Genomic DNA, 9,024 nt, shown 5'->3' with positions numbered 1-9,024 from the left:
AGGTACTTGATTATTTTTACAAAGATCTAAGTGGAGGTTACTTCTAGCAAGTAGCAGGATGTTCCTTTTTCATACTAAATGGATGTTACTTTATACTTTTTTCGAGTTTTCTTATATTGCAATTGTATATATTTGTATTTCTTTAAGAATTGCATTGTTTTCTTTTTAATCAATGAAGATTTTTCCTAATAGAATGATTAACAACAATGATTTGTCTGAACCAAATGCAATTTAACTAATAATAATCACACAACTTTTGGCATCATTGATTCTTCTATTTTGATGATGGAATCAAAATTGTACACAATAAATAATAGTTGCTTCTTGTTACTTTTTCAACATGAAATAAAAAGAAACAAAACAAGCCTTCATTGTATCTCCAATGTGAAAGTAATAAAGATCTAAAAGTGGCGTAGATGGTGCCTAACTTATTTTACAAGGATTTACAAGCTTTATGAAGACTTCAACTTCTATTATTTTTAGTTGCAAGTTTCTTCACAAATTTAGCATTATCCTTCCACGTCTCTTGGTTGTTCCATCATATGTTTTATCCTCAGCATCTGTAGGCTAAGCACCTCATGCACTTTTTGCTTCAGCTACATAGTAAAAACAATAAATCTTAGTAGTTAATTTAGTTTCTACCAATTACAATTGTATCATACAACAGTTGATTTATCTTGGTCTATTGATAAGTCAACAACAATTTTCTTAACTCAAGAATACACCCTTTTTGTATACAACATATACCAAATCTATTACAGACCAATAAGGTTCTGATCTATATATTTGACTTGTATATAAGAGTAAAACCAGCTACATCAACAAAGAACTTATAGTAGTTCATGGAATTATGAGCCAAATATGAAACCACATAGAGCGTTAGCCCATTTTATCTTGCAGCAACTTAATTATGGAAAATAAAGCAACAAGGGTTGAACTTTAAACCAATTTATTAGAGTCTTTAATACCATCTCGATAACTAACCTTCCTAACAAATTAGGCTATTTGGTGGACAAGTAGAAGTACTTACAGAAGTTATTTAAGACCATCCTTTTTAACAAATCTGCATCCATCATGTCCTCAGCAGAAATAAAAGTATTTAACCACATTCAGTACGGTATTAATAATTATGCAAAGTTAACTAGTACATCTATGTAAAGAAATAAACAAAAACAGCAAAACCATCCACTTACAAAGGATAAGAGCAACTTTAGAGTTGAATTGGATAATCTGGATTCTTTTTCTTCACAAGCTAGAATGAAATGATAAAACATGCTAATAATCAATTTGATATCTAATAAAAAACTGAATGAAGGTATTCCCAGTTAACCCAGCATTAGGATAGAAATAATTTTCCAGCCATACATAAACAAAGAATATGTTAACAAAACAAAAGATATAATTGTTAATACTAGGCAGAAGAAAGTGATTGCAAAAGATATAATTGTTAATAACTATCAACACAATAAACATGAGCAATCAATATATAGCTTTCAAGCTTGATAAGAAGTCATCTCACTGCAGCAGGAACATCTTGGGAGCGATGTTGTATTGGTGGGGTTGCGGGAGGAGGGTTGCGAAGGTGATTTGCGAAACACGAGGGGGAGGAGGGATGCGATTAGTGGCGGTGCCGCAATCGCGCGAGATCGGCGATGCTGTGCTGACGGGACTGCAAATCACGAAGAGGATGGCGCTGTGGTGGTCGACGACGCTTCGAATCGTAATTAGAAGGGCTTTGCGGTGGTGGACGACACTGCGAATCGCGAGAAAGGCGCTGCGGTGGTTGGAAATAGGGCAAAATGTGAGAGACCACAATGGAGGAGGAGATTGATATGGGATCAAATTTTTTTTTTAAATTCTTATAATTCAAATTGTTAATTAATGCTAATTATTTAGATATTTTTTTAAAAAGAAAATATTAATTGTAGTTGTCTAAAAAATTGGCTGATTTGAGTTGTCTACCCATACTTTTTCTTTAAAGAAACTTGATGCGAGTATCCACCTAAATACTATGAATAATCATTACTATATTCAGTAAGGTTAGTCATATGGATCATCCAAGGCCACGAACTAGTAAAAGCATATAAGTTGCGTTTATATACAAGCACATAATATTATTATAGGATATAGAAATATGAAATTATATTTGTATTAAATTAGTGTGTTTTTATTTTTTTTTAAATAGGATATAGAGATATTAATAAAATATACAATTTATTTATTTTTTTATTAATTTTTATAATAATATTTTTTATTATTATATATTTTTTTATTTTTTTATGAAAAAAGAGTAAATTGAAGTTTAATAATTTATTCTTTTTGATATTTAAATTATTGTCACCAAATAAAATATAAGAATAATAATTATTGTGTTTTTAATTTATATGTTTTATTTTCAATGTCTTGTGTTGTGTTATTTTGTTTTCATAACAAAATATAGTTTTAAGGTCAGGGTTAAGACTTTTCCTATATTTCTTTTGATTTATACAATTTTTTCACAAAATTTGAGTTTTTTTTTAGTTTAATTTTTATTTAGCTTACATCTTGTGTTAACATCTTCACCGTTCTTTTCATCTTTTTAAATTTTTTACGTCCTTTTTAATTTGATTAATTGCAGAGAATAAGTTGTTTCAACTTGCTTTTTCATTAGTTATGAATACGCATATATATATCTTTTAATATAAAATTATATCAAATAATAAATTAGAATGCATAATTTTCTATCCTAGTAATAAATATACACAAGAGTACTTCTTGAGTACTGTATCTATACTTAATTATAGAAATATTATTAATATAATATTTCCATTAATACCCCCTCAAGTTGGAGCATGCAAGTCTTCAATGTCCAACTTAACCAATATTGCCTCAAACTTTTTGACACCAACAGCTTTAGTAAAAAGGTCGGTCGACTGAGTGTGAGCGGGAACATAAAATGGAAGGAGGCGTTGGTGCACGATCTCATCCCGAACAAGATGACAATTTACTTCAATGTGCTTCGTGCGTTCATGAAAAACTAGCAATGTGAAGAGCTGCTTGACTGTCGCAATAGAAACGAATGGGACGTGATGAGGCACGTATAGAGAAGAGAGTATATCTTTAATCCACTTCAATTCTTTTGTTGTCTGAGCCATTGAACGATATTCAGCTTCAGTAAAGGAGGCAGACACTGTCTGTTGTTTCTGAGTTTTCCAAGATATTGGTGAGTGACCAAGTTGGATAAACCACCCAGTGATTAACTTGCGAGTGACTGGACAACTAGCCTAATCGGAGTCACACCATCCATAGAGCTGCAAATCGTTCTCTCGTGGGAGAAGAATTCCTTGGCAAGGGTGTCCCTTTAAATAGCGTAGAACATGTAAAGCGGCTTGCCAGTGTTCGATGCGTGGATTTTGCATGAACTGGGATAACATGTGAACACTGTAGACTAGATTAGGCTGAGTAAAACACAAATGAATCAGTCTTCTAAGTTCCAACAAGCCGACGATATATGCTAGGATCGGATAAAAGAGAACATTTGGCTGACCCCAATCGATGATTCTCTTCGCACGATGTTGCTACAGGCTTAGCACCTAGAAGTCCTGTTTTGGTGATTATGTCCAAAGCATATTTTCTTTTGCAAAGAAAGATTTCAGTCGGAGATTTGGCAACCTCAACTCCCAAGAAGTATTTCAATCGGCCTAAATCTTTCATGTGAAAACATGTGTGTAAATACTCTTTGAAATATTGAATTGTAGCACCATTATTTTCTGCAATTACAAGGTCATCAACATATACCAAAACTAACAATTGCATGCTATTGTGGTGAAGGCTAAACAAGGAATGGTTCTTTGGGAATTGCTTAAAATCATATCGAAGGAGGGCAGATGAAAATTTTGCAAACCAGCAACATGGAGCCTGCCGTAGTCCATAGAGAGATTTCTGAAGTTTACAGACCAGTCCTTGTTGAGGCACTTGAAAACCAGGAAGAAGCTTCATGTAAACATCCTCATCAAGTTCTCCATGAAGAAATGCATTGTGGACATCTATCTAGTGGAGTTCCCAATCCTGGGCTACTGCCACTGCGAATATTGTGCGAATTGTTACCATCTTTATCATTGGGAAAAACGTTTCATTGTAATCCAAGCCTTTCACTTGATTATTTTCCAAAATTACCAGTCTTTCTTTGAACCTCTTTATTGTTCCATCAGAATTGTATTTAATTTTATAAACTCACTTACACGCATGTGCTTTTTTTTCCGGGGTAAGGGTTGTGAGCTTCCAAGTGTCATTGAGTTGAAGTGCACGAATCTCTTGGGACATCGCTTCACGCCAACACTCATCTCTAACTGCTTGAGAGAAAAATAAAGGATCCTATTCTGTTTAGAGAGAGGCAAGAAAACTATGGTGTTGTTTGGAAAATGAATTATAATTCACAAAATTTTGTATAAGATTTTTTATGAAGAGGGAGGCTGGTCGGTAGGGCTGATTGGTATCGTGACAGTAGAGATAAAATCGCGCAACCTGACTGAGGGTGTCTTCATGCGGTGACTCCGACTAAGTGGAATGTCCATCGTGACTAGTGACAGATCAGAAGTCGGCGTTGTTTCTGCTGCACTTGGTTCCGATGTATCGTCAGCGATGTACTTTTTAATCTCTTCATTAAGCTCATGTCCCCCTTGTTTGTCAATAGGTGCTTCAATGAGAGAATCCCCAGCACATTCATTTAAGTGTGGAGTACTGGGCCCAAGTGTGGGTGTTGAACTTGGCACATTGTGTGTGTCTTCTTCAACAATTGTTTCTGTCACAGGAGATCCAATATCTTCAATCCTTGGTTCCAAAGCTTGATCCACTTTAAAAGGGAACATATTTTCAATAAAATGGACGTCACGAGAGACAAAGAAAATTTCTTTTTCCAAGTCAAATAGTTTCCATCCTTTTTTCCCAAAAGGATACCCGATAAACACACATTTTCAGCTACGGCTGGCAAATTTGTCCCGTTGCCTATTCTGATTTTAAGCATAATACAAAGAGCTAAAAACCTGAAAGTGCTCATAACTTGGAATTGTTCCATGAAAAACCTCATACGGAGTTCTGTCCTTCAGTATTGAGGATGGCGTACGATTAATTAAATAGCCAGCAGTTAAGACACATTCTCCCCAAAACTGAATAGGAAGATTGCCTTAAAAACGTAATGATCTAGCAACATTGAGAATATGTCGATGTTTGCACTCCACTCGTCCATTTTGTTGTGGTGTATTGACATATGACGATTGGTGAACAATGCCTTGTTGTAGGAGTATTGTTGTAAACACATGAAATCCGTTCCATTATCAGATCAAACCATTTTAACATACTTGTTATATTGGCGTTCAACCAAAGTGAAAATTTTTTTCAATGTGATTGATACCTCAGCCTTTTCTTTCAACAAATATATTCAAACCGCTCGTGAACAATCATCCACAATAGTTAAGAAATATGAAGCACTACACGAGGAGGGAGTTCTATAGGGCCCCACAAGCCACGATGAATTAAATAAAAATTATTGAAAGCTTGATAATCACTTAAAGGAAACTTATCTCTTGTTTGTTTGGATTTTTCACAAATTTCACAAATCTCATTGCCTGTATATTTCTCACTTACATTACGGGGCATTTACACAATTTTAAATGATGGTTGCCCTAGTCTCTTATACCAAAGCATTAGTTGATTCTTTGTTCTGGCATGACAAGCTTGAATCTTGTGTGCCCCACGATACCAATAAAACCCATCCTTCCGCTTACCCACTCCAATCAGCATCCTCGAAGTGCGGCTCTGTATGACACAAAATTTATCAGTGAATTGTACTAAACAATGTTCTTCATCTATTAATTGAGAAACTGAGAGTAGGTTGCATTTTAATTGAGGTACATAGAGAACATTTTTCAATTCAAGTCCTCCTTCAAGTATCACTGTTCCTTGCTTGCACGCTATCACATGCTCTCCATTTGGTAAACCTACTGGATGCCGGCGTATAATTTTCTTTTCACACAAATTTTTCAGGTTTCCCGTCATGTGGTTGGAAGCTCCACTATCAATGATCCATAAATAAAAAATTCTCTTACCATTCATTTCTTCAGAGTCATTTGATTTTTGCTTGTCAATCATATCTATCAGTAGTTTCCATTGCTCATTGGTCAATCCTGACATCTCACATGTCGTGTCTTCCATGTTGATAGCACGGCTACCACTTTCATCAGTGTGTGCCACATGTGCATGTGCTGGAATTTCTCAAGTACGCGTGCCTTGTCGTCCGTAACTTTTGTCACCGTCTCTTCTTTCATTCCTTGGCCGATCACCCCACCATTCTAGATACCCTACAATTTGAAAGCATCCTTTAACAGCATGCCCACTTTTGCCATAATTAGAGCATATTAGTTATTTTTGGCTAGGATCTCCTCGTTCTTTCGTCCTATTCCCTGCCTGCATCGTGAGTCCCACAACCAACCCTCTCTCTTCTGATGCCTTAGCCATCATCTTCACTCTCTCCTCTTGGACTAGCATTGCGTACACACGATTCAGTGATGACAAAGGATCTGTTGCCAGGATATTTGACCGCACTCTTTCGTAACTCGCATTATCTAGGCCATCAAAAATTGGTGGACCCTTTATTCTTCCATTTGCTTCTCAAGTTGAGATCCAATCCCGCACTTACATCCACCACACATGCATTTGAGAATTTGCTCGCACTGTGCTAATTCATCCCACAGTACTTTCAATTTCCCATAATACACCGCCATCCATTCCTGCTTGCATCTCGTCAAATCTAACCTCAATTATTGTATTCGTGGTCCGTTCACAGCGAAAAATTGCTCTTTGATATCTTCCTACAGTATTCGCGCGTTCTCAACATACGCAATGGTTGACCGTAAGCTTGGTTCGATCGTGTTCAAGATCTATGATACAATAATGAATTGGACTGTCCACCAATCCTCAAGATCAGATGCACCTTGTTCTGGTTCTATGAGAGTTCCATCGATGAATCCCCATTTTCTCTGATCCCGAAGTGATATTTTCAAGCCCATTCCTCATAATTTTCTACACGTAGCTGCACTTGCGTGATTATATATCCTGGGTTGTCACTCACATTGAGGTCATATGGCGAGTAAATCTTCTTAGTTTTTTTTTGAAGCCTCCGTTACTTACAGAATTCTTTCCTGGTTCTGCTGCCATGGTTATGCAACCCAAGTTCTTTTTGTGTTTGTCTCTGATACCATGTAGAAAATAAGTTGTTTCAACCTACTTTTCTATTAGTTATGAACACGTATATATACATCTTTTGATATGAAATTATATCAAATCTTTCCTATCTTAAAAGGCATAATTTACTATCATAATAAATTAGAATGCATAATTTTCTATCCTTGTAATAAATATACAATACTCATTGAGTACTGTATCTATACTTAATTATAGAAATATTGTTGATATAATATTTTTATTAACATTAATCAATAATACAAACTACTTTTAATTCATACTAATAATATAGGTAAAGAATAAAATTTTAAAAGCAACATCAACCTATCAAATTGCATTCTCATTATTCAGTAATATTCAACAATGCATACAAATATTTTTGATACATAAATGAAGAACTCCTAATTTAAACCAATGGATCCCGCTAGGGAGACAATGGACTATTTGTACAATGTGTACAATAGGCTATTGAGTTATGAAATGAACATCCCTATACTATTTAGAATAACCATCCGAGTACAAGGGATAATAAACATCTTCTCGAAAAATTAGTTTAATTTTTGGGTTCACTAAGGTTCGAACTCTTGACCTTTCGGATCTAGCACTTTAATACCATGTCATGATACCACTCATCCCAAAAGCTTTAGCTGATGGGATAATGCAACACTAATGATTATATCTCTAATACTTCATAAACCTTCATTGTACACATTGTATAAATATTTCATTGGCTCCCCATACTTTCCCTAAACGAATTTGTACTTTCTTTTTACAATTGCATATACATAAATTAGAAATAAAATTAAAAGTGAAAGCATATTAATAGATTCTAAAATTAAGTAACTAACTAACTAGTTCAGATGCCATGAACAAAACAGCAAAAGAATTATTAAAATCTAATTTAAACATATTAATAAAAATGTCACTTGAAAATTAATTTAAATTTTAATATGTAATATTATTAAGTAAAGAAAGGGAGAATAATTCTTCATGGCAGATGATTGATAACTTTGTAAGAGGAATTAATTCTGACTTCCATCTCAGTAAAACAAATTTCAGAGTTGTACATTAATATGTCAACATATACAAATAATTCAACTTATTCAAATTCTGAGAAGTAAAACATTGTTGCCATGAGCTTTTAACGGATAATCAAAGTGAAACCCTAAAACAACTTCTACTTGTAGTAGTAACGAAAGAATGGCATATAAACCAAAAATAAGGAGCACATGAGAACTTGAAATAAACAAGCTGTTTTTGTTGAAGCAATTTTCAACTTTGAAATCAATTCATACGAAGCATAATAAATCAATATCGCTGGACTCTTTAACAAAATTATTGTTTGTGCGTAGCTAAATTCTAACACATAGTATAAATAGATGAGAGGATTAAAATTATTTTAAATTTTAAGCTGAGTTTTCTAGCATAGAGGAATAAGAAAGATTGTCATAAAACAACAAAAAACTTCACAAAAACAGCCTACACACAAATAAAGTAGCTAAAAAATTGCAGAAACAGAGAAGAGATTATAACGGGTTAGGGTTTGTAAAAAAAAGTAGATATATGAAATTTCAAAAAATTGATGAGAATAAAATAGTCCAAAAAACATTATGTAAATCCGTGTCTATCACCATAAATTCGTGTCTCGTTATTTTGCTAAGATATAAAATACATGTATATTGTGAACGTATGTGTGTAAACGTATTTTTTAATTTTTTTTAGAAATTAAATAAAAAACAATTTTACTGTGTTTATATCTTAGTCTGACACAGACATGAAACAAATTGAGCGTAGAATAAATAATAA

The sequence above is a fragment of the Arachis stenosperma genome, chromosome 6 (assembly GCF_014773155.1).
Source record: "Arachis stenosperma cultivar V10309 chromosome 6, arast.V10309.gnm1.PFL2, whole genome shotgun sequence".
Taxonomy (NCBI): Eukaryota; Viridiplantae; Streptophyta; class Magnoliopsida; order Fabales; family Fabaceae; genus Arachis; species Arachis stenosperma.
The sequence above is the reverse complement of the archived record's forward strand: the minus strand, read 5'-3'. Positions refer to the sequence as shown.